The 27,124-nt window shown below is 43.6% G+C and overlaps 1 protein-coding gene across 10 annotated transcripts in view; it reads left to right on the top strand.

Annotated features, from left to right (window-relative positions):
• Nucleotides 1-27,124, top strand: part of IL34 (interleukin 34) — a 69,226-nt gene that overhangs the window by 14,240 nt on the left and 27,862 nt on the right. Inside the window, exon 1 of one of the 10 annotated variants that reach the window (XM_067018726.1) lies at nucleotides 4,759-4,837. The exons of 8 other annotated variants lie outside the window; for them this stretch is intronic. The gene's annotated coding sequence lies outside the window, so the exon portion shown is untranslated. Of the gene's footprint in view, nucleotides 1-4,758; nucleotides 4,838-5,082; nucleotides 5,213-27,124 lie in introns of those variants that run through there. One more of the 10 variants, XM_067018725.1, reaches the window with a different exon arrangement.

The raw sequence follows: 27,124 nt of genomic DNA, 5'->3' as shown, positions 1-27,124 counted from the left end.
CTCTAGTTGTAGAGTTATCAGCAAGGGCTTTGGGGTCAGACATATTTAGATTTAATGCTTGCTGTCCCATTTGCTAGCTTTGTGATTTTTTGGCAACTTGTAGACCTTTCTGAGCTTTGCTTTCCTCATCTTTAAAATGAGGGTGAGGGGGCTTCCCTGGTGGCGCAGTGGTTGAGAATCCGCCTGCGGATGCAGGGGACACGGGTTCGTGCCCTGGTCCGGGAGGATCCCACATGCCGCGGAGCAGCTGGGCCCGTGAGCCATGGCCGCTCAGCCTGCGCGTCCGCAGCCCGTTCTCCGCAATGGGAGAGGCCACAACAGTGAGAGGCCCACGTACCGCAAAAAAATTAAAAAATAAAATAAAATAAAATGAGGGTGAGGGAATTCCCTGGTGGTCCAGTGGTTAGGACTCTGTGCTTTCACTGCCGAGGGGGGCAGGTCAGGGAACTAAGATCCTGCAAGCCATGTGGCACGGCCAAAAAAATTAAAATTAAAATTAAAAATAAATAAAATGAGGGCTAGAATGTCTAATTCTGGTATTGATGTGTGTGTGTGGTGGAGGGGGGAGTAAATGACATAAAGTGATTAACATTATTATGATGATGATGATGACGATCGTCATTGTTCCTTTAGTCCTTTTATTCAAGCTCAGGTAGCCCCAGCTTCTCATGGACACTGCCTACATTGTCAACCAGATTTTATGGGCCCCAAACATCCCTGAAGCAGAGGCAGCACCACCTCCGTGGCCATCCTCAGCCGTGACCGGGAGCTCTGGCTCTTTTTCCGTCATTCTGCTAGTTTTCACTCAGCACCTCCTGTGTGTCCACTGGGGGCTGTGCCGGGTGAACACCAGAGCTCTAGTTTCATTGGAAAAATAAGGCAAAATTCCATGGAAGGTTATGGCTAAAAACCAGTACAAAGAAAAAGAAATTAAGTGAGGTTCCTTTTCAACAGGATGGAAGATTTGATAGTTTTTCGGGGAAACTCTACAAAAACATCCAGAAACTTAGGATATAAAACAATCAGCACATTTTTTTTATGCATAGCTGAGCTGCATGGGAATAAGGATAGCCCTGAGCAAGACAGTAAAGGAAGCTGGGAGGGAGTGAGGCTGCCTTGCCCTCCCTGAGGGCCCTTCACTGGTCTGGATATCCAGGGAAGTCGATCTGAATAGCCATAGGGACTGGAGCCAAAGTTTTGAGCCCACATGAATCAGGAAGGTAGAAATGAGACCCCCACATGCAGCTGGGACCCTTAAGGGTTTAAGCTTCTTTTAAGTGAAGTTAGGCCAGAAAAAATTCAACCTCTGGAAGAGGCAGAGAAGGAAGATTTTCTAACCTGGACTGGGTCTGGTTTGAGAAGGGGAAGACCTCCTCTGAGAAATGTATAATCACACATCTGCCCTCTTTGGGATTTGGGATCAAATTTACACTGCTCTTGTGATCTTAGAGTCTCTAGGCCCCGAAGTGATCATAAAAGCTACTCCTGGCTGGAAAATTCATAGAGAAAGAAAGTAGAACGGTTGCCAGGACCTGAGGGGAGGGGGATAGAGGGAGTTGTTTAATGAATATAGAGTTTCCGTTTTGCAACATGAAGAGTCCTGGAGATTGGCTGTACAACAACATGAAAATATTTAGCACTCCTGAACTGTATACTTAAAAATGGCTGAGATAGTAAATTTGATGTTATGTATATGTTACCACAATTGAAAAAACACACACACACAAAACAAGAACAGAAAAAAACCCCAAAACTACTCCTACCTGGCACTCCTTGGAACACCTAGAAGAAGCAAAAGCAAACCCTTCAACCCAGCCTGCTCAGGCTGCCCACGGGATGCCTGTCAAACTTGAACAAAGAGTCCAAATTAGAAATGCATGCGGAAGCCAGCCACCATGAGGGAGTCAGCAGCAAGATCAAGAAAGAAAGCAAGAGAATCAAGTTTATGGTTACCAAAGGGGAAATGTGGGGGGAAGTGATAAATTAGGAGATTGGGATTAACATATACACACTACTATATATAAAAGAGATAACTAATGCGGACCTACTGTAGAGCGCAGGGAACTCCACTCAATATTCTATAATGACCTATATGGGAAAAGAATCTGAAAAAGAATGGATATATATATATGTATAACTGATTCACTTTGCTGTACATCTGAAACCGACACAACACTGTAAGTCAACTACACTCCAATAAAAATTAAAAAACAGCAAAGACAAAAAAAATCAAGGTGTTGGCAGGGTTGGCATCTTCTAAGGGCTGGATCTGTTCCAGGCCTCTCTCCTTGGCTTGTAGTTGTTGTTCTTTTTCCCATTTCTCTTCATAAAGTCTTTCCTCTGCATCTGCCTCTGTGTCCAATTTCTCCTTTTCAGAAGGATATTAGTCATACTGGGTTAGGACTCACCCTTACCACCTCATTTTAACTTACCTCTGTAAAGACCCTGAAACCATGGTTAAATCCATTTCACCTGCCTTCACTAATCAAGGTTATTTTAAGATTTGCAGGTCCTCCAAGGGGCATGTAGCCTAAACAATAAGATGTTTGCCTGAGTTGTTTTCTAGGAACTTGGAGTCAGCTGCATCTAGATCAAGCTGAGCTGGTTAAGGACTGGCTAGGACCACCCACCCTCCAGCTGGGCATGTGCAGTGTCCCCTCAATGACCTCTTGAACGTGCAGAGCTTAGGCCTGCACAGAACCATGCACCTTTCTCCAATCACCTTTCCCCATGCTCTCCTGTACCTCAAACTGCCCTGCTGTGTTATTTGTTATCCCATCAATACCCCAAGCCCCTTGCCTTCGTGGACTTCAAGTTTGTTCTCCTGAATCCTCGCTGGGCTGCCTTGCAAATAAACCCTCTCTTTGCTGCAAAGAAAAACAAACAAACAAAAAAGATAAAATGCCCCTCAGTCAGGGAATATTATGCAGCCATAAAAAGGTTTGGAGGGGGAATTCCCTGGTGATCCAGTGGTTAGGGCTCAGTGTTTTCACTGCCAGGGGCCCAGGTCAGGGAACTAAGATCCTGAAAGACACATGGCACAACCAAAAAAAAAAAAAGCAAGAAAAAAAAGATTTGGAGGGATTTTCCTGAAGGATTTTACTATTGAATGAGAGAAGTAAGAAATAGAGACAGGTACTATTATGATCCCCTTTTTGCAAACAAACTCCAAATAAAGCCAAACTTGACCCCAAACCCCACACTTGTATTCGGTGTATTTCTGTATAGGTACAAGAGCATGAAGAAGGTGGTGAAGGCTTCCCATCAGGGCTGCAGGTGAAGGAAGAGAAGAAGGAAAAAAGATGTTGGTGCAAATGAAAATATCTACAATACTCAACCTTCAGCCTCTCTGCTCTGATCCTGTTTATGGAGTAGGATAACTGATTGTGTGTTTGTATCCACAGGATAAAAAAATTAGAATACTGACTTGCAGATATGCCCACTGTGAAGTGGGGGAGAAAGCAAGTTATATGGATCTGGCGATTCCATTTTATTCATACAAACAAGCATACCTCCTCCCTATGTATATATGCGCTGATGTGTTGGTGTGAGCAAGGAGAAAGGTGTGGAAGGACAGGTGTTGGCACCTGACGTAAAGCTGGACACGTGAGGTAAAGTTACGTGCACCTGACATTTTATCTCCCACAGTTTTGGATGCTAGAAGTCTGAAATCAAGGGCCATGCTCCCTCTGAAGGCTGGATTCCTCCTTGTCTCTTCTAGGTTCACGCGTGTGTTTGGGTTTGAGGCCCACCGTGGGAAAGGTGGGGGGAGGGTAGGGGGGAGATTGGGGGGTTGCTGGTAGAACCCAAGGCTGCCCCCCGCTGTGCTCCCTGTTGAGAGATGGACCCGACTCCCAGTCTATGGGCTGCCGACTCTGGTAACAGACATTTCCGGAAGTTCTTGAGGAACCCTCCTTACTCAGGCCGGGTTCCCTTGTGAGGGACCTTGAGTGGTTTCTGACCATGTGTTAGAAAGGTTTTGAAGGCCCGCCCCTTCCCAGCCTCCCAGCCTCTCTGTGCCTCCCTCTCTCTCACCCACCTCCTCTGTGACCAGGCCTGCCCACCAGTGTCAGCTGCTCCAGGCTAGGCTTGTAGCTTTTTGCCTTTGTGTGCCAACCCCTGGCACACGGGAGAGGCTCGGGTCACAAATGCGTGTAGAACAGACTTTGACTCATTTAACAAGTTCCATGTTCTCATACAGGTGGCTTGGGCAAGAGTAGGGGTCGTGTTGGAACCAGGGAGGGTCCTGGGTCAGACTGGTGTGTGTGATGAGAGCGGAGGCTGGTGGCTCTCCCCTGGCCCCAGACCTCCCCGTTCCAAGTGGCTTGGGGACAGGGGACTGCATCTGATTCCCCTTTAGCTGCAATATATGCGTGTTGGAAAAGACAGACCAGGCCTCCACGGCGGGCCTCCCTGCATTAATTACTTAACACGGTGATTGAATTCGCCTTGTGATAGGCGCTAAGCTAGGAATTCAGTGGGGCTTATGTTCGGGAGGGGGTGGATGTGAAACTACTAATACATGTTCAATTACAATTGCAGTAGCTGTTACAAAACACAGGCCTCATTGCTCTTGGAAGGTGTAACAGAGCAAGTATGATGATGAGCCAGAACAGAGCCTGTGTGCCAGGGCCTGTGTCCCCGCCAGCAGCCTTGTAAGAGCAGGGCTTGAACCCAAACTCAACAAATGTGAGGCCAAACATTTGCGGGAAGTTGGGCCTTGTGTGACCAAGACGCTCCCCGCAGTGGGGACCTCTGCAAGCATCCCCATTTCCCCTCTACCACTCCTCCCTCACAACTCAGCTTGAAGAGGAGTTTCTCAAGCTCCATTTTTCAGGTGGGTAAAGTGAGGCCTAGAGAAAGGAACCGATTTGCTCTACTAGGTCCCAAATCAGTAAGGAGAAGCCAAAGCCAGGCTTCTCGGCACCGCGCTCAGCCTGCACAGTCCATCCTCTGTGAGCCAAAAAATGAGAAACAAAGCTGCTCTGTTCACCCAGATTTCTATTTTCTCCATTGTTCTCCACTAGGGACATTCCTGAATTGGTAAAGAAGGGACTGGCGCAGCCCGAGTCCTGGCAGTTGATCGGCTGTGCTGTCCCTAAACCAGAATTGAAAAGTCAGGAGACAGAGAGAATTAGGAGAAGTCTGAGACTCTGAGGACCTCCCAGCCAGAGCTGAGACAGTGAATAGATGCTCAGGACACTGTGATCAGGTCAAAGGAAGAGGGTGGGGAGGGGGCATGGGGGGAGTTCAGAGGGACAGCCCCCTTGGAGAGGGGGCAGCTGGAGCAGTCAGGGGACTGGCCACCTTATGTGGGTCAGGGGCAGCATTTGAGAGAGTCTGGGAGGGTATGGATGTGGGGAGGGGAGGTGGGGAGGAGGGAGAATTAGGCTGGCAGGGGAAGGGGCAAGGGCATTCTGCTCAGGGAACAGCAGCAGCAAAGGGATTGAGGCCGGTCAGTCATCGTGTGGCGGAAGGGGTGGGCTGCAGGGCTGAAAACCTGACCCCCTGGTGATCCTGGCTCTATGGAGCAAAGGATCATGAGAGTCTTGTCCTGTGAGAGGGGTGGGCTGTCGGTCCTATGGGAGAAGGGCTGTTCCAGACACTCCTTAGGCTGAGAAAAGCAGAGAACCCTCCTCTTTCCCCTCAAATGCACATGTCCACTTACATGCAATATATTTTTAGTTACTTTTACTTTCTTTTTACTGTGGTAAAATATACATAACATACCATTTTAAACATTTTTAAGTGTACAATTCAGTGACGTTAAGCACATTTACAATGTGTAACCATTATCCCTATTTCCAGAACTTTTTTTTTTTAAAGAACATTTATTTATTTATTTATGGCTACGTTGGGTCTTTGTTGCTCCACGCGGGCTTTCTCTAGTTGCGGGAAGCCGGGGCTACTCGTCGTTGCGGTACGCCGGCTTCCGTTGCGGTGGCTTCTCCTGTTGCGGAGCACGGGGTCTAGGTGCGCGGGCTTCCGGGCTTCCGTAGCTGTGGCTCTTGGGCGCTAGAGCGCAGACTCAGTAGTTGTGACGTGCGGGCTCTAGAGCGCAGGCTCACTAGTTGTGGTGCACAGGCTTAGTTGATCCGCGGCATGTGAGATCTTCCGCGACCAGGGCTTGAACCTGTTTCCCCTACATTGGCAGGGGGAATTCTTTTTTGTGTGTGGTACACGGGCCTCTCACTGTTGTGGCCTCTCCCGTTGCGGAGCACAGGCTCCGGACACGCAGGCTCAGCAGCCATGGCTCACGGGCCCTGCCGCTCCGCGACATGTGGGATCTTCCCGGACCGGGGCACGAGCCTGTGTCCCCTGCATCAGCAGGCGGACTCTCAACCACTGCGCCACCAGGGAAGCCCATGGCAGGTGGATTCTTAACCACTGCGCCACCAGGGAAGTCCTCTGGTTTTATTTAAAAACGCTTTAGCACCCCCAAGGCCTGCCCTTCCCTATCCTCTCCCCTCACTCCTTCACCTGAAAGTTTTCTCCGGCGACCTCTCCCTCAATAACTCATATAAAAGCGAACCCTGTCTCAGGCTCTGCTTCTGGGAAACCAAGCTTAGACAGGCCATTAGAGACCATGTGTTTTTTGGATTAGAAACTGAGGTTCTAGGTTTAGAAACTTCCAGCTCTGAAAGTCCCTAAAACTGTGTGATTTACTCAATCATGCAACAGGGTAGTGGCAGGGCCAGGCCCAGGAACTACCCAACAGCCAAAAGGCATCAGGGGTATGGGGTGAGGCCTGCTGGTGAATGTGGTGCAGAGCCAGTGTCGCAGCTGTGGTTTACCAGCAGCTGTGCTCCCAGATGAAGCTTCATCTCAGGTAAGACCCCCTCTGCATGAATTGCTCCAAAGACTTTATGTCCAGAATTCCACCCCCTTCCCCCTGTATTAGAGTAGTTCACACTAAAGTGTGAAAGATTGGCAGCTCAGAGACAATGCATCCTGAAAAGAAGATGCTTGTTAACCCCAGTAAATCTGTAATTCGATGGACTTTTTGTCAGGGTGGTAAAGCCTGGAAGAATGCATACAGTGCAATTCTGTAGGGTTTTGAGGGCATGAGGGAGCCATATATCTGGAAATTCCTCAGCTTTCCCAAGGATCAGCTTCCCCACCCCCATTTCTGCTTCTCACCCTCTTCTCCCCACAATCAGATACGTTTAGGAGTGCCGGTGTCTTCCTCAGGTTTCCACAGCAGTGCCTGTCGAAGGTGTGAGTCACTGGAGGGGAAAGTGACTCAGCTAAAGAAATAATTTGGCCAAAAGTGCATTTTTGTGAAGAACAGACTGGTGATTTGAGCTAAGCTCCCCAGTAAGTGACTGATTTCTCAGACGCACAGAGGACTGTGTATGATTTAGTAAATTTCCACACCATTTTCTAAAGGGCTGGCATCACTTGGTGGCTCAGGCAGGTTTGTGATATAGGTCTGGGCACGGCAGGGAAGGCACTCCTGAGCAGTGGAAGCCTTCCTGGACGGGGTTTCACCTTACCGTCCAAGTGGCCTTGGGCAAGTCATTTACTTTTTGCCTGGCACAACTTCCTCATCTAAACAAATGGAGCTGGATATTTCAGAACCTTGGTCCTCAAAGTGTAGTCTGCAGACCGGGAGCATCTACAACACCTGGGAGCTTGTTAGAAATTCAAAGTCCTGGGTCCCACCCCAGACCTTTTGAATCTGTATTTTAACAAGATACCCAAGCCATATCACAGTTTGAGGAGCCCTGCTCTGGACAAGACCACTCAAATGTAGTCCTTAAACCAGCTGGCATCAGTATCACCCAAGTTTGTTAGAAATGTAAGTTCCTGAGCTCCAGACCTACTGAATCACATCTCTGAGGGTCGGCCCTAAAAGCCTGTGTTTTAACAGCCTCTCCAGGTGATTCTTAAGCACGCTGACTTTTGAGAAGCACCCTCAGTCAAGTAACATTTATTCTAGCAGAGGCTTGGCTGTAGAGCAGCTGTTGTATACAGAACTTGTTGGGTGCTGCTTTGCGGTTCTGGAAACGCTCACATTGCACTCCACAGCAATTCTGGGATGTTCTTTTGTCTTTATCTTGCTTTGCCAAAGAGAAAACTGAAGTTTAAGGGAGGTTAAGTGAGTTGCCCAATATCTTTCTATCTCACAATGTCTTGCAAAGCATTATTGACATAAGATGTTTCTGGCAAAGTCAGCTGTTACAGGGTAATAAAACTCCTCGTAAATATTTAAGATTACCTGTTGATAAATGACAGAGGCTCTTGGAACATGAGCTGGGATAGATTTTGTGGGTCTTGATCAAGGCTTAGGAGCTCTTGAACTGCAGCTCTTTTACAGTTTCTTGTTTTGATTAGATAATATGTTCACATGGTTTAAACATCATATAATAAAGGACTATAGTCAAAGTTTTTCTTTCACTCTTGTTCCATAACCACCCAGTACCTTCCTCCTCAGGTAACTGTTTTTGTTTTTTTTAATTAATTTAATTTATTTATTTTGGCTGCACCGGGTCTTAGTTGCGACAAACGGGCTCTTCATTGTGCCATGAGGGATCTTTTGTTGTAGCATGCGGACTTCTTAGTTGCAGCACGCATGCAGGATCTAGGTCCCTAACCAGGGATCGAACCCAGGCCCTCTGCATAGGGAGTGCAGAGTCTTACCCACTGGACCACCAGGAAAGTCCCCCCCAGGTAACTGTTTTTAGTTTATTGGATTTAACCTAATTAAAGCTGATCCTTGGCAAAGCTGTGGAATCTCCTGATATATGGCTACCCTCATGACCCCCAAAATCTCTGAACTTGCAGTATATGCATTTTTCCAATTCACTTTATCATCCTGACAAAAAGTCCATCAAATTACACATTTACTTGGGTTAACAAGCATCTTCTTTTAAGGATGCACCATCTTTAAGAGGTTCTGAGCTGCCACTCTCTTACACTTTAGTGTGAATTATTCTAATACAGCATCTTTTTATACAAATACAAGCATATTACAAATGTGTATATATATGTGTTCTATATAACATATTAACTATATATAATAGCATACGTCACATATATTTAACGCTTTGTCACCTCTGCCGACACAAGTTACAAACTAGAACACACGGTGCTGTTCTGTGCCTTGCTTGTTTCACTGAATATATTACGCAGTTCTGTTGTGTGATAGCAGTTGTTTCCATTCTGTTATCACAGACATTGCTTGTATAGATGGCATTTTGCCAGTGCTTTATTATATGTGCAGGATAAATTCCCAGAAATGAGATTGCTAGGTATCTGCATTTGTAATTTCAAGAGATATTGCCAACTTGCCCTCCTTAAGTTAGTACCAATTTGCACCTCCACCAGCTTTGGATGAGAAATTACTGTTTTCTCACCTCTTTGTCAGCGCGTTTAAATCGTCACATCATTGGATTTTTTTTTTTTTTTTTTTTGCGGTACGCGGGCCTCTCACTGCTGCGGTCTCTCCCGTTGCGGAGCACAGGCTCCGGCCGCGCAGGCTCAGCGGCCATGGCTCACGGGTCCAGCCGCTCCGTGGCATGCGGTATCTTCCCAGACGGGGCACGAACACGCGTCCCCTGCATTGACAGGCGGACCCCCATCCACTGCGCCACCAGGGAAGCCCACATCATTGGATTTTTACCAATCTGATAGGTGAAAAACAATGACTCAATTGAGTCTTCATTTAAATTTGTAATGAATGTTTTAAACTTAGAATATGTGTTTACGGGCCATTTCTGTTTCTTTTTCTATGACTCTCTTACTATTAGTATTCTGCTTATTTTTAAAATTGGATTGTAGGGACTTCCCTGGCAGTCCAGTGGTTAAGACTTCGCCTTCCAATGCAGCGGGTGCGGGTTCTGTCCCTGGTCGGGGAGGTAAGATCCCACGTGCCTGGAGGCCAAAGAACCAAAACATAAAACAGAGGCAGTATTGCAACAAATTCAATAAAGACTTTGGAAATGGTCCACATCAAAAAAAAAAACTTAAAAAAAATTGTATGGTTGCCTTTTTCTTTATTTCTAGGAACTGATTATCTATTAGGGAAGGTTGGCCTTTTGCCTTTGATAAAAGTCATGTCTAATTGTTTCTTTTTTATTTTGTTGATGGTTGGTTGGTTTTGTTTGCATGCTTTTTTTTTTTTTGCCATCAAATTTATCAGTCATTTCTTTTATGGCTTCTGAATGTTGAATCATAGGTACAAAGGTCTGCTCCACTTTAAGATAACATGTTATTTATTTTCTTCTATTATTTTACATCCAAATTTTGATCCATTTGGAATTTATCCTGAGGTATGCTGTAAGGTATAGATCCAACTTTTTTTTTTTCAGATGGCTATCTTTTCTCTGCTGAATTGAAAAGCTACTTTTATCGTAAGCTGTTTATCATAAGCTTTTTTTCTCATACATATGTGGGTCTGTTTCAGAACTTGCTACTCTTTTCCATTGGTTTCTCTGTCTATTCATGTTCATTCATGTTCACGGTTTTGCTTGCTACGGTTTACAATATTTAAAAATATCTTTTGGTGTATTGAAGGGCTGCCCCTTATTTTTAGATCTCTTTCAGGCTACTCTTGCGTATTTGTTTTTCTATTTGAACTTTGAAATCTGGTATATAATTACACACACATGTGTTGGTGTTTTTACTGGAATTGCTTTAATAAAAACTGAAGTATAACACATACAGGAAAGGGAACAAATTGTAAGTATACAGCTTGATGAATTATCATATAGTAAAGTGAACTATACCCAGATCTGGAACTGGAACAGTACCAGCATGGAGAAGCCCCCCTCCGGTCCCCAAGCAGTTATTACTACATTGCCCTCTTCCAAAAGGTAATTATCATCCTCATTTCTTATGTCATAGATTAGTTTTGATGTTTTTTAAAAACTTTATATAAATGGATTCTTTTGTATTTGGCTTCTTTTGCTCAACATTGTATTTGTGAGGTTTTTTAAGGCTGTCCTCCTGCTGATGGACAGTTGTTCCCAGTTTTTGGCTATCATGAATAATGCTGCCATGAACATTGTAACACATGGCTTTTGGTGCCCCTATATGTACACTTCTGTTGGATATTTACTTACAAGAGAACTTATACATGGGATATGCATATGTTCAACTTCAGAAAATACAGCTAAACTGTGTTCCAAATAGATATGTAACCATTTACCCTCCTTCCAGTGGTATCTGAGAATTCCAGTTATTCCTAGTTCCTGTTATTCCAGTTCCCTAGTTCCAGTTGGTTTTGTTGGTCATTTGGATTTTACTTACTCTGGTGTGTGTGTAGTGGTAATTAATTGTGGTTTTAATTTTCACTTCTGTAATCACTAATGAGGTTAAGCACTTTAAAATATGTATTTGTTGGCTATTTAAATATTCTTTCATGAAATGTATTGGGATTGCTTCAGATTTATACATTAACTTCAAAGAATGGACATATTGATGATGTTGGATGTTCCTATCCAGGAACAAGGTATGTCTTTCCATTTGTTTAAATCTTCTGTGTCCTTTAGTATTTTTTTTTTTTTTTTTTTTTTTGTGGTACGCGGGCCTCTCACTGTTGTGGCCTCTCCCGTTGCGGAGCACAGGCTCCAGACGCACAGGCTCAGCGGCCATGGCTCACGGGCCCAGCCGCTCCGTGGCATGTGGGATCTTCCCAGACCGGGGCACGAACCCGTGTCCCCTACATCGGCAGGCGGATTCTCAACCACTGCGCCACCAGGGAAGCCCTGTCCTTTAGTATTGTTTGCAGTGTTTTGGTATGGATCTTGCACATTTTTTGATAGGTTTATTCCTAGATATTTTATGTTTTTTATGGAGTCTTTTCTAACTGGGTATTGTTTGTAGTAGTTTCTTAATCGATTCTTTTAGCTGTTCTAGGCTTATAATCATTTCATCTATAAATAGAAATATGTTTCCAATTCCAATTCCTCCTATGCAGTTCTTTAATTTTTGTTTTTTGAATTGAGATATAACTGACATATAACATTGTATTAGTTTTGGGTGTACAAAATAGTGATTCCATATATGTATATGTGTGAAATGATTACCACAATAAGTTTGGTTAACATTCGTTACCACAAGTAGTTATAATTTTTTCGTATGAGAACTTTTAAGATTTGCTCCTTTAGTAACTTTCAAATAGACAATACAGTATTGTTAACTATAGTCACCGTGCTGTACGTTATATTCCCTCATCCAATTATTTTATTTCTCATTTCTTTAGCTTATCTAATTGCACTGGCTAGTACCTCCTGTACAGTGATAGTGTGCACATGTGTGTTATATCTGACTTTAGGGGGAATGCATCTGGTGTTTGGTGTTTTCTAGTTAAGCAAAATGCTAGCTTCTGACTGAGATATATTTTATCTTATTAAGGAATTATCCATTGATTCCTACTTTGGGATTTTTTATCAGGAAAGTGTGTTTTTTGTCAAATTTTGTCAAATGCTTATTCAACATTTATGGATTTCCTGGGATCTATCATTATGTTATACTATATTAAGGAGTTTCTGGCAGTTCCCTAGCGGACTAGTGGTTAAGATTCTGGGCTTTCATGGCCGTGGCCTGGGTTCAGTCCCTGGTCAGGGAACTAAGATCCTGTGAGCCGTGCAGTACAGCAAAAAAAAAAAAAAAAAAAAAAAAGAAGTTTCTTAATATTGAACCATCCCTGTACTCCTGGAGTAAATTCCCCTTGGTCTTTTCTTTCTTTCTTTTTTTGGCCATGCCACGTGGCTTGCAGGATATTACTTCCCTGACTAGGGATTGAACCTGGGCCACCGAAGTGAAAATACCAAGTCCTAACCACTGGACCGCCAGGGAGTTCCCTCCCTTTGGTTTTTTTAATGTGCTGTGCCACCCTACTGGAGACGGTTCTTTGACTGAGCCAACAGCTACTATTGTGGACTCCTCTGGAGAGGGTCTAGGGACATGTACAGAGTCAGTATATATGGGCTGAAGTATCCTTTCCTGAAGTAAGGAACCATTGTTTGATTCTTTTTTAGCAAACCCAGCTTCAAACTCCTTCCTGGTGTAATGGACAACAGAAACTGGGGTTTTGGGAATCCCCTGGTGGTCCAGTGGTTAGGACTCTGTGCTTTCACTGCTGTGGGTCCCGGTTCAGTTCCTGGCCAGGAAACTAGGATCCCACAAACGATGTGGTGCAGCCAAAAGAAAAACAAAAAAACCCCGACAACTGGGGTTTTCCATCCAGTTGGGAAAAAATGCATGTTTCTGATCTTAGCCTTTTTTTCAGTTTAGCTCTGTTGTCGTTTGGTTAACTTTCATCTCAAAACAAAACAAAACATTCCAAAACCCAAAAAACAAAATTACACAACCTTAATCCTGTTACACTCAGTTTTTGTTTATATAATGCTTTGGAGGATGTCCCAGTAGACTTTGGGACTCACTGCTCTATTGTTTCTCAAGAAGGGAAAAAAGTTGAAGGGGTCTGGATATGTAACAAACCTTTGGGTTCTCAGTCAGTGGGGAATCCAGTGCCCAGTCCAAAGAAGAGGCATCCACTTGGCAGTGCAGCCAGTGGTTAAGACTTCCAGGCCAATTTGTCTGGGCTCAAATCCCTCCTCTGTGTACTGCTGTGTGATCTCAGACAAGTTATATCACCTCTCTGGTCCTCAGTGCCCTCATTGAAAATTAAAGATAATAATGGTCCTACCTCTAGCCTTGTTGTGAGGATTCGGTGAGTTCATGCCTGGCAAGTTCCTTGGCCATAAATGTGGGGCATCTGGAATGGGATTAGAGTATCCAATGTGGATTGGGCCAGATGGTCTTTGCATTCAGTGACCTTCCTGACCTTTGCTGATACCAATCCTCATGCAGATATCTGCCGATGTGCTTAGACAAGTGACTGGCAAGTTCTCAGGGTCAGGGGCTTCTAAGATGAAGCAAAATAATGAAATAAAAATTCCCCTTTTGTAAGTGTCTGGGCTGCAGAAAGCAAAGGAATGGAAGATTCCTTAAGGTTGATATTTCAGATAATAAATTTGTGAGTTACTGAAGAGCTGGGTTAAGGCTCTTGGCCCCTAATCAGGTATTTCTGCAGCCTTTAATTCCAAGCCTTGGACTTCCCTCATAAGTGGGCTGGTTCATTTTTGAATGAGGCATCTGCAAGGTGGCTTTCTTAGGTAGTGCTGCCTGTGGTCCCCATACTATCTGTGTCTGAGAGGGTAAAAGAGGCATTTTGCTGTTGGCAGAGGGAACAGATGCAGAGGGTGGTTGAGTGTGAAGGGAGCCATTGGGAGGGAGGGGCTCCCTGGGCAGTGCTCCGGTTCTCCCACTAAAAGTGGATTCTGAACAGCATTGCCTGGCTCTCTCCCTTCAGGTGTTCTGTCTAATTTGGTGAAGCAGAAGCCAAAGGAGGCCTCATCACCAGCTTGCTGTTTCCAATGAGCTATTTGCAATTTAGAAAATTGTAGTATAATTACTTAAAAGGCACAGACCTTAAACATTCTGTTTGATGGTTTGTTAGTTTCCTAGGGCTAGGTAACAAAGTACCACAAATTTGGTGGCTTAAAAGTACAGAAGTGTGTTCTCTCACAGGCCTGGAGGCTAGAAATCGAAAATGAAGGTGTCAACAGGGCCATGATTTCTTTGACCTTTCATTGCCTCTTCCTGGCTTCTGGTGGTTGCTCACAATTCCTTGGCTTGTGGACATGTCATTCTGATCTGTGTCTTGATGGTCACATTGTAGTCTCCCTGTGTGTGTCTATTTTCTTTTCTTATGAGGATGCCAATCATTGGATTAGGGCCTTCCACAATCTGGTATGACCTCACTCTAATTTAATGAATTAAATCTGCAAAACCCCTATTTCCAAATGAGGTCACATTCTAAGATTCCAGTGGACATGAATTTAGGGGGGACATTATTCATCCTAGTACAGATGGCTTTTGAAACTTGTGTATACCCAGGTGACCACCACCCCAGTCAACAACCAGGATATTTCCATCACCATGGATTTGCTCATGCCCCTTTCTAGTCAGTTCCTACCATTACCACCCACCCTAGAGAATCACTGTTCTGATATTATCAAAGAACTCTGATGAGTTCTTTGCCTGTCCTTGCATTCGAGGAAATGGAATTATGTAGCATGTGCTCTTTCGTGTCTGGCCTCTTTTGCTCAAAATGCTTTTGAGATTCATCCATGTTGTTGCACGGATCACCAGTTTGTTCCTTTTTCTTGCTGAGTGGTCTTCCGCTGGGTGATTATACCACAGTTTGTATATCCATTCTTCTATTGATGAACATTTGGATTGTTTTCAGCTTTTGGAACTGAGTATTATTCATAGCATGAATATAGTAGCAATGCACATTCTTGTTTGTTCTTTTTGTGGACATAGATCTTGATTTTTCTAGGTTAATACTAGGAGTAGGATTGCTGCTTCATAGGGCGGGTGTCTATTTCACTTTATTAGAATTGCCAAACAGTCTTCCAAAATGATTGTATGCTCCCAAGAGTGATGTGTAAGAGTTCCAGTTGCTTCGTATCCTCATGAACTCGGTTACTTTCTTGGTGGTAGTTATTTTCTTTGATGCACAGAGAGGATAACTCTCTGTAGCGGTTTCCATCCACAGAGCTGTCGAGCTGAAGTCCCTCCAGCTACTGACTTCTGCTTCACTCCTTTTGGTTCGGTTTTGTTTTCTTTTTTATCGTGTTGCTCTAAGGAAGCTTTCAGGCAAAAAGGTCTGCTGGAGTCCCTTTGTCCACTGTCCCTTTTTTCTGAGAAGAGCAAAAGTATGGACCCTCCACCCTCTGTTCTTCTACTGTTGAGTCTCCTTGCTTGTTGGAGGTCAGAAGTTGAAGGTCAGAGGTTGGAGTCCTTCAGAAGGACATCAGCAACTTTCTTGAAGCAGGAGCTGTTCAGAGTGTTCGGGGGCCCCACGTGACTAGTTCCACACTGTGTTTGTTTCTTTCTTTCACAGTCAAGTATTTTGCCCACAGATCTCTATTGATGGTACAAAAGCAACAGCAATAAAGGAAATCATTCAAAAATAAAAGAGAGACGTTCACTGGTGTTGGAATGTATTTGGGGAGTGGGGGTGGATAAGTTGCCTTTAAAGTTAAAACTGTAAAATTACCACTTAATAAAAGCCTGTGCTTTGAAAAAATAAAAAAGAGAAAGCTTAAGTTTTCCAAAACCCATCTTTACTGCAATTTATAATAGTGAATAATAAAAATAGTAAATACTGAGCTACTGCATACCATTCCATGTTCTAAGTTTTCCATATATAGAAACTTGGTAAATACTCCCATAAGGCTTTGAGGTCAGAATTTCGTATCAAGGCCATTTTACAGATGAGGAACCTGAGGCGAGAAGAGAATGCTGACCTCTCCCAAGGCAAGGTGGAGCCAGAATTTGAACCCAAGGGTTCTAGCTTCAGAGTCTGTACATACCTTACCTGCACATTTTATCCTTAGGGTCATTCACATTTTGGAAACCTAGTCACATTTATTTAAAAAGGAAACATTATATCACTACCATAAATGGGAGATCCATATCACTTGCCAAAGATAGATGATAACTATAGAAACAAATACTCTGATAACAGCATTATTCTAACTTATTCCTATTGTTTCTCCCCTCAACACCACTTTTTTTGTGTGTGTGGTTTGTGCTTTTGGTGTCAAATATAAGAAAATTTTGCCCAACTCAAAGCCACAGATATTTTCTCCTAAAATTTTTATAGTTTTAGGTTTTACAATTACGTCTATGATCCATTTCACATTATTTTTATGCATGGTGTGAGGTAAGGGTTATGCTTAATTTTTTTTTTTTAAGTAAGGATTTCCAGTAGTTTCTGCAGCACTGGTTGAAAAGACTCCCTTTTCATGTCTTCTCTGAGTCTGACGTTTCCCCGGGAATGGGAGGATTAATTCTCACAGTCGCTACAAGGAGAAAAAGATATAATCATTGTGCTACACTGGATATATACCCATTGGCACACGGTCAGGACTCAATAAACAGCAATTAGTTCTCAGATTATGGTAACTGCTTTCCTGTGGTTTGGCATTTAAGTTGTTTCCAGTTTTCTTTCTTCAAGTGTAAACAGCAGTGCAATGGATATTCCAACCATACTGCTTTTTCTTTCTTTAAAATTATTTTAGAGTATATTTACAAATCTTAATCCATACTACAATTAGTGTTAGAAGTGTTTGGATTCATGCACTCTGCCAGAAGCCAGAAGCCAGAAGCCATGCGTTGCTTTTGAATTAGCTCTGCTTCTAACTAGAGGGATTTCCTTGGGAGTGCTAAGAACTAGAATCATCACCTTCCCTGGCAACCCCCTGCCACCATCCCCAGTGGGTATTTTCTCATCTTCCCTTTAGCTGCACACACTCCCATGATACTGTTTTCTACTCATTTATTTACCTCCTTGCTTCCCCCACTGGCCTCTTACTGGAATCACACCTTACCAGTTCCCAGCACAGTGGCTGCACATAGTAGGTGCTTAATAATTGTTGACTGTAAGAACAGCATGCAGCCCAGCATGAACTGCCGCTGGGGCTGTGGACTTCTCCGAGATGAGCTTTCTGATAACATTGTTCTTTTAGCACTGGTGCTTTCGTTCCAAGACATCTCGTCATTTAAACAGCTTTCTCTAAGCGTGGATTGTGTGCCATTAGTTAATGTTGGATGGTGTAACATGGTACTTGGATCCTGCATTAAATAACATTGAATCCCAAAGTGAGGAAATTTCTTTTCAGTTCTTTTTCAATCCTTCTTACTTCTCTAGGACAGGGTTTCTCAGCCTCAGCACTGCTGACATTTGGGGGCCAAAAAATTCTTTGCTGTGGGGCGGCGGCTGCCCTGTGCAGAGTAGAATGTTCACAGCATCCTGACCTCCACCCACTAGATGCCAGTAGCACCACCACCCCCAGTTCTGACAACCAAAGATATCTCTAGGCATTGCCAAATGTCACCTAGGGGACAAAATCCACCTCCCACCTGAGAATGACTGCTCTAGGAGAAAGACTCAGTCTGGTGCTAATATATTTCAAGCACCTCTCTAACCCTTGCTAGTCTCCCTTTTCCAAAGAGAGCAGATCCCTAGTCCAGCAGGCAATGCTTTCTCACTCGAATTTACATTATTTTGCTTTCCGTGATGTTACCCTCTCGTTTTGGCAAGTTAGAATTGTTTTCCTCTCAATGTAAGTGTTATGAAGTTTTCTTTACAAATAAATTTCAGTAAAAAGGTGAGTGACTATAGAGAAATATACCTCAAACATGTAGATATGGCCCAAATAGCTCTGTGCTAGACACCTGGTTCTAAGGAAACGTTGAGTAACGTATCTTCCTGTTTCAGTGCTTCTGTCGTCTGCAGCACTGGGCAGGCTTTTATGTTTTTCTTTTTAAAAATTTATTTATTTATTTTTTGGCTGTGTTGGGTCTTCATTGTTGCATGCGGGCTTTCTCTAGTTGCGGTAAGCGAGGGCTACTCTTCGTTTTGGTGCGCGGGTTTCTCATTGCGGTGGTTTCTCTTGTTGTGAAGCATGGGTTCTAGGTACATGGGCTCTAGTTGTGGCTCGCGGGCTTTAGAGCACAGGCTCAGTAGTTGCGGTGCACGAGCTTAGTTGCTCCATGTGGGATCTTCCCCGACCAAGGATCGAACCCGTGTCCCCTGCATTGGCAGGCAGATTCTTAACTACTGCGCCACCAGGGAAGTCCAGGTTTTTATGTTTTGCTTCACCTAAGTCAGCACTCCAGCTTGGGAGATGCCCTAGGGATCTGGTTTAGGTGCCAAGCCTCCCAGACATGCTAACACTGATCACATACATGCAGCACCTGTCAGAAGTATACTGCCTGCTACAGGCATTTGGTCTGCGGACCCAGGAGTGAGTCTTAGTTGATAGAATCATTCAGGTAGCTTTGGATTACAAGGGTAAAGGCAGTGCATGTTGATGCCAGCCAATCTTTTTCTGAGAAGCAGGCATTTGAAAACAAATCACACAGGCCTGGAGACTTTCTGATTTCATGGAGAGGTCAGACGTGGGAGGAAAGTACACTATGTCATTCATATCAGAGATCTTGGCAAAGCTGCTGACCTGCTACTGACTCTGCTTGCCTCATGGGAAAAGGCTTGATCAGATAGCCATGTGAGTGAGAATATCACACTTAGCAACCCTTGATGAATTAATGGGTCTAGGCATTAAGCATCGCTAGCTATCAACATCAGAAAAGAGTGAAAACCAGACATTACCTTCTGTTGGGAGAACCCAGCACCACGTGTAGTTGTGACAAAGGATTTACGCTTGAGTCTGATCCAACCCCCAATGTGCAAAAGCAGAGAACAGAGGAACGTGTTGAATTGCACAGTGAGTGCAGACTGGGAGCACTCTCTGGCACACATATCCTGGGTTCTTTAACCGATGAATTGTGAAAGCATGGGATGGAGGAGAAATCCTGTAGATTGTAGATTAAAAGAGGCTTAAAAGATACGAAATTTTAAAAATGGGCAAGGCTGAAAACTAAACTGTACTGTCTAGGGAGGCACACTTGGTTGATAAAACCAGAAAGAAAGCCAACAAAGTGATAGCTGTAATAATTAGGATGCTGGTTACTTTTTTGGCGAGCTGTAGTTGAGATGGGGCTCATGGAGGACCTTTTAGGCTGGCTGACTGGGTTCCATTCCTTGATTTCCTGGTAGATATAAAGTTTGTTTATCTTATAATAATTCATTAAACTATACATTTGTTTTCTGTTACCTCTGTGTTTTATTTTAAAATAGTTTTTTAAAAGCAAGGTGCAAAAGAATATGTGTAAAATGCCACCTTTTGTAGGCAGAAAGAGGAAATAGGAAAAATATGCTTGTATTTTAAAATGTAAACAATGTAAGAATAAACCAAAAACTAGTAAAAATATTTATCGGGGGTGGAAATAAGGGGAGGAGAAAGATAGACCTTTCTGAACATGGCTTTTATAGTTTTTACTTTGGAATGTTGTGTTTTATATAATTAAAACAGAATTTAAAACAAATCTCTAAAAATAAGAAACAAATGGAAATACATGATCTTTTGTTTTTGTAAAATATTTATTTATTTGGCTTTGGGGGATCTTCATTGCAGCATGCAGGCTTTGTAGTTGCAGCACGCAGGAGCTTTAGTTGTGGCATGTGGGCTCTTTAGTTGTGGCACGTGGGATCTAGTTCCCTGACGAGGGATAGAACCTGGGCCCCCTGCATTGGGAGCGCAGAGTCTTAACCACTGGGCCACTAGGGAAGTCCTGGAAATACATGATCTTTTGACTGTACATTCCCATTGGGAATATAACCTAAGATGAAAGAACCACAAAGAAACCTTAAAGCTGCACAGACTTGTTTTATTGTTATCAGTGTTACTGTTGAAATATTTTGAAACTTCTATATATATGAAAGGATAAAGAAAATAATTATCTTAAGTTTCATTAAGAAACAAGATTTTCAGCACAAAAGAGATGTAAATAACAATCTAAAGAAGTTTAGAAACCTTATAATTCTGGGACTTCCCTGGTGGTGTGGTGGTTAAGAATCCACCTCCAACGCAGGGGACACGGGTTCGAGCCCTGGCCCTGGAAGATTCCTCATGCCGTGGAGCAACTAAGCCCACACGCCACAACTACTGAGCCCGTGTGCCACAACTACTGAAGCCCGTGCACCTAGGGCCCATGCTCTGCAATAAGAGAAGCCACCACAGTGAGAAGACCCTGCACCACAACAAAGAGTAGTTCCTGGTCACCGCGATTACAGAAAGCCCACACACAGCCACAAAGACCCAATGCAGCCAAAAATAAATAAATAAATAAATAAATTTTTAAAAACCCGAATTTCCTAGGTCTATTCACATAAATACTGAAAACCCAGTAGTAATGAGCGCCTGTAGTATTCAGGCTGTGGTTTCTAAGTACCAATTCCCACTAAAAGAATTCCTTGGAAAAGTAGCTGATTTCTATCTAGTCTGAGGCAGAAAATGTACAAGATGAGCCTGGAACCCCCAGTCATGGCTGAAATCAGGGAAGCTATTGAAGACTACTGGAGTCTGTCAATAGGACAGGAACCCACTGGAAGGAGCTCCCACTAGCCAAATGATGAAATAATTCAAATGTTAAAAAGAATAACGAACAACCACTTTGGAAAATAGGCTGGCAATTTCTTACTGTTTAAATCTCCAGCTATCACCCAGCCACTTGCTCTTAGGTACTTACCTAAGAAAAATAAGAATAATATATGTCCACAGAAAGACCTGTATGCAAATGTGTGTGACAGCTTTATTCATATTTGCAAAAACCTGGTACAATGGAAAACTACTTAGTAATAAAAGGAAGAGCGGATTTCCCTGGTGGTCCAGCAGTTAAGACTCCCTGCTCCCAATGCAGGGGGCCCAGGTTCGATCCCTGGTCAGGGAACTAGATAGATCCCACATGCTGTAACTAAAGATCCCACACGCTGCAACTAAGACCCGGTGCAGCCAAATAAATAAATATTTTTTAAAAAGTAAAAGGAAGAGACCACTGACAGACTTTAGCAACATGGAAGGATCCCCAACACATTTGCTAAGTGAAAGAAGACAGGACAGAACTAGCAACATATTATATGGTGCCATTTATATAATATTCTGGAAAAAATTAAATCCCAGGAACAGAAATTAAGTGATCTCCAGAGGTGTGGGGTGGGGAAGAGGATTGACCACTAAAGGATACAGGGGACCTTTCTGGGGTGATAGTAATGTTCTATATCTTGAATAATGTGTTGGTGTATATAGTTGTGGAAACTCATCAAAGAGGCTGAACTTTAGTGTACATCGATTATACCTCAGTGAACCTGACTTTAAAGTAACTTCAATGGATTGAAATCTAAAATTTAAAAAATTAATGAGTTCAAAGTGATACTGAAAAATCATCATTAATTACCTTTGGAAGATGTTAGGAAACAACTCATTCTGAAAGCTGGTAAAAATAAAGGGAAAGAATCAAGCTTTTATCCTGCTTTTTCTACCCAGACCAAATTTTAAGATAAGAAAATAGATGAGGAAGGAAAGTTCTACTTTATAAAATAATCACAGTAATAAATATAGAAGAGAAGATAGAATAAGAAAGTCACCACCTAAGGAAATTACTGGATCAAGGCTATAATCATGAGTATCTGCTGAAAGGTAAAATGTTGATGGAGAACTTTATAATGGATGGATCATGGAGCAAGAACATGACATTAGCTCATTAAAGTGGGACAAACAGAACTTCTGTGCCTCCTGAGGTAATGCAGCACCTCCTATGGAAATTATACCAGAGCCCAATGAAGCTTCCTGATCTAAATATTATAAATACAGAGATAAATATGTTAAATGATATTCCAGGGGTGCAATTATCCAAATCCAGAATGTGGGACATCTACAGGACAAGTGACCCAGTTTCTTCAACAAACACAAAAAGGGAAAAATAAATTATTATAGATTAAAATGTCTTAAGAGTTCAAAACTTACCAGAAAGCTACAGAAGTCAAGACATTGTGGTATTGGCATAAAGATATACATATAGGGAATTCTCTGGCAGTCCAGTAGTTAGGACTTGGCGCTTTCACTGCCAGGGCCCAGGTTCAGTCCCTGGTTGGGGAACTAAGATCCGGCAAGCTGTGTGGTGAGGCCAAAAATAAATAAATAAATAAATAAAAATAAATATATATAGATCAATGGAATAGAATTGAGAGTCCAGAAATAAATCCATATCTATTTATGCATTTATGGTCAACTGATTTTCAGTAAAGATGTCAAGGTCATTCATTGGGGGAAAGAATAATCTTTTAAAAACTGGTGCTGAGGACTTCCCTAGTGGCTCAGTGATAAAGAATCCGCCTGCCAACGCAGGGGACACGGGTTCGAGCCCTGGGCTGGGAAGATTCCCACATGCCACAGATCAACTAAGCCCATGTGCCACAACTGCTGAGCCTGCACTCTAGAGCCCTCGAGCCACAACTGCTGAAGCCTGCACGCCTGGAGCCTGTGCTCCGCAACAAGAGAAGCCACCGCAATGAGAAGCCTGTGCACCACAACAAAGAGTAGCCCCCGCTCGCCACAACTAGAGAAAGCCTGCGTGCAGCAACGAAGATCCAATGCAGCCAAAAATAAATAAATAAGTAAATTTATTTTTAAAAACCCAAAAAAACAAAACTAGTGCTGGGACAACTGGATAGCCACATGCAAAAGAATGAAGTTGGGCTCTCGCCTCACACCATATACAAAACTTAACTCCAAATGGATCAAAGACCTAAATACAAGAGCTAAAACTATAAAATTCTTAGAATAAAACACATGTATATCTTTGTGCCCTTGGATTAGACACTGGTTTCTTAGATATGACACCAATAAGCATAAGTAACCAAAAAATAGAAAAATAAATTAAAAAATAAATTGGACTTCATCAAACTTAAAACGTTTTTGTGCATACGGGACACTATCAGGAAAGTGAAAAGACAACCCACAGGACAGGAGAAAATATTTACAAATCATACATCTGATAAGAGTCTAGTACCCAGAATACATAAAGAACTCTTGTAACTCAAAAATAAAAAGATAGGGCTTCCCTGGTGGAACAAGAGAGGCCGTGACAGTGAGAGGTCTGCCTACCACGATGAAGAGTGGCCCCCGCTTGCCACAACTAGAGAAAGCCCTCGCACAGAAATGAAGACCCAACACAGCCAAAAATAAATAAATTAATTTTTTAAAAAAGATAAACCAGTTTAAAAAAATAGGCAAAGGGGCTTCCCTGGTGGCACAGTGGTTGGGAGTCCGCCTGCCGATGCGGGGGACGTGGGCTCGTGCCCCGGTCTGGGAGGATCCCACGTGCCGCGGAGTGTCTGGGTCCGTGGGCCATGGCTGCTGAGCCTGTGCGTCCAGAGCCTGTGCTCCACAGCGGGAGAGTCCGCAACGGTGAGAGGCCCGCGTACCACAAAAAAAAAAAAAAAAATAGGCAAAGGATTTGAATAAACATTTCTCCAAAGAAGATCTACAAATGGCCTATAAGCAGGTGAAAAGATGCTCAATGTCATTAGTCATCAGGAAAATGCAAATCAATACCACAATGAGATATCACTTCATACCCACTAGGATGGTTGTAATGAAAAAGATAGATAAGAACAAGTGTTGGTGAGTATGCAGAGAAATCAAAACCCTTGTACATTGCTGATGGGAATATAAAATGGTATAGCTGCGTTGGAAGGCAGATGGCAGTTCCTCAAAAAGTTAAACGTAGAGTAGCCATATGACCCAGCAACCACATTCCTAGGAATATACCCAAAGAGAACTGAAAACATACACCAACACAAAAACTTGTACACGAATCTTCATAGCAATATAACTCATAATAGCCAAAAAATGAAAACAACCCAAATGTCCATCAGTTGATGAATGGATAAAGAAAATGTGGTATATCCATACATTAGAATATTATATTACAATAAAAAGGAATGAAGTACTCGTCCCTGTGGTAAGATGGTGGCCGCTGCAGAGTATGATGTGGTAATGGCAGCAACTGAGCCAGAGCTGCTCAACCACAAAGAAATGAAAAAGGAAACAGTCTTTCAAGGAGCAAGAAGGTGCATACTATGTCAAGAAAGATTACAATGACACTTATTATATATAGATATCTATATACAGCTATTATATGTAGATATACTCTATCTATATATATATAGTAGCCATGTGACGTGTGTGTGTTTGTGTGTGTGTATAATGGAATACTACTCAGCCATAAAAAAGAATGAAATAATGCTATTTGCAGCATCATGGATGGACCTAGAGATTATCATACTAAGGGAAGTAAGTCAGGAAGAGAAAGACAAATACCATATATCACTTTTATGTGGAATCTAAAATATGATACAAATGAACTTATTTTCAAAACAGAAACAGACTCACAGACATAGAAAACAAACTTATGGTTACCAAAGGGGAAAGGGGTGGGAGAGGGATAAATTAGGAGTTTGAGAGTTCAAGGCATTCTTTGGTGGTCCTGGTAGCTTGGAAGCATCTGGTCCAGGGATTTTTTTTTTTTTTTTCAATTTGACAAATGAAAGGAAACTATTTAGAACCCAGAAAATGCAGACTTGTGCAGTTTAACCTGGAATGTGGACGCAGGTCACCTTCCTTCATCATGTCTCCATGTAGTTACCGCGGTTTTGTTTTCTTAGTTGGATACCCTGTGCCTCTGTGAGTGGGTGAAGGAAAGGGAGACAGACTGAAAACTACAGGTAGGGGAGGGAGGCAGAGAGTGAACAGGGAGACAGCTTGTGAATTTTTATTTTACTATTTAAATTTATTTTAAAAAGAAAGAAAATTGAGAATAAAATGTTTCACCCTTATTTTTTTTAAAAAAGGAATGAAGTACTGATAGATGCTATGTCTTAGCCTGCTCAGGTTGCCATAATAATATACCATAGCTTTCCGGGCGGCTGGGACGGAGGTGGGCCTGGTGGTCTGCGTGGCCTCTGGGCTGGAGCACGGGACCCCACCCACCCCAGTGCCTGCCGCCGGCCAAGCCCCGCGCCGCCGTCCTGGGTCCCGGTGGACGGAGGTGCACCCGGGTCCTCAGGACAGGTGGGCGCAGAGGTCACCTGTGTTGGGGGGTGGGGTGCGGCGAGGTTCCGGCGCCTCCATGGAGCCCGGTCCAGGGCTGGGGCGCCACGGCTTGCTATGCTTTCCACACTCCCCTGGCTCTGAAGCCTCGAGAACACGGCTAGGCAGCAGTAGTTTAATGGTGTGTTTGCCTGCTGGGAACTAGGGGCCTGCTGGGGTCTCAATTCTTGGCTGGTCCCAGAACACGAGGTTGCCAGGCAGCAGGTAGGAGTGAGACGCTGGTGAAGGACAGTGGCGGTTGGCCTGTGAACCTAGGCAAGAATGACCAACCAACACAATCCAGACCAAGGTCCGTGGGCCCAGCTCGGTCCTGTGCAGCTGGTCAGTGGAATAGACCTGCAGGTGTGGCTCTTGTCACTCTAGGGCTGGCTTCGGGACAGATCCAGCTGATGAGGCCAGGGCACCATCCTCAGTTCTCCAGGAGAGTGTGCTGGCGTGGAGCCAGGGGGTGTGCCCGACTCAGCACTGCGGCCACGCATGTCCAGTCTGCTGGCAAGGGCAGTGGAGAGCCGGGGAAAGTCATGGCCTTGGGAATGTCCTCTGATGAAAAAGAACCTGCAGGCTTATAAAATAACTTGTGTGTGGAACATTGGTGTGTTGAAAAGCAGTTCTGTGTGCTGTTTCCCCTTGGTGTGGATCAGCAGTGCTGAGGCAGCAGGCGTGATACATACAGAAGTGTGAGCAGAGACCGTTTGGAGTCCCCAGACTCCAGGGAAACTAGAGGTGACAGCCAGCCTAGTGAAGAGGACAGGAATTGGGGCCGGTGGCGACAGCCCAGTAGGCGCCCCTTGTCTCAAGGCCCTAATCCTGGCTCCAGCCAGGTGGTCAGGGGAGCTGCAAGGTCTGCTGGTTGAGCAGAGCCCACAGTCCTGAGCTGTTCTTCGTTGTGTTTGGGTCATCTCCACCCATCCAAGGGGACAGATCTAGATGAGGTTTAAGAATTAGTGCTTTAAGAATGTGGATCTCATAGTTGAAACCTTGGAACACATGTTTTCAGCCCAAGGTGTTAAAGTGAACCAAAGGATTCAATGCCTTTTCAAGGAGGGTGTCTCCATGTGGGCAGAACTAGAGAATAAATGGGTCTTGAATATATACCATAGACTGGGTGGTTTAAACAACAGAAATTTATTTTCTCATAGTTCTGGGGGCTGAAGTCCAAGATGAGGGTACCAGCATAGTTGGTTTCTGGTGAGTGCTCTCCTCTTGGGTTGCAGACAGCCACCTTCTGGATGTGTGCTCGCGTGACCTCCTTTTTATGGGATCATGGAGAGAGAGAGAGAACAAGCTCTCTGGTGTCTCTTCTTATAAGGGCACTAATCATGTCATGAGGGCCCCACCTTCAGGACCTCATCCAACCCTAATTACCTCACAAAGACCCCATTTCCAAATACCATCATATTGGGAGTTAGAGCTTCAACACAGGAATTTGGCAGAGGCACAAACATTCAGTTTACATGATGAATGAACCCTGAAAATATTATGCCAAGTGACAGAAGCTGGTGACAAAGGATCACATATTATAAGAT

The sequence above is a fragment of the Kogia breviceps genome, chromosome 18, assembly GCF_026419965.1.
Source record: "Kogia breviceps isolate mKogBre1 chromosome 18, mKogBre1 haplotype 1, whole genome shotgun sequence".
NCBI classification, from domain to species: domain Eukaryota; kingdom Metazoa; phylum Chordata; class Mammalia; order Artiodactyla; family Physeteridae; genus Kogia; species Kogia breviceps.
The sequence above is the reverse complement of the archived record's forward strand: the minus strand, read 5'-3'. Positions and strand labels throughout refer to the sequence as shown.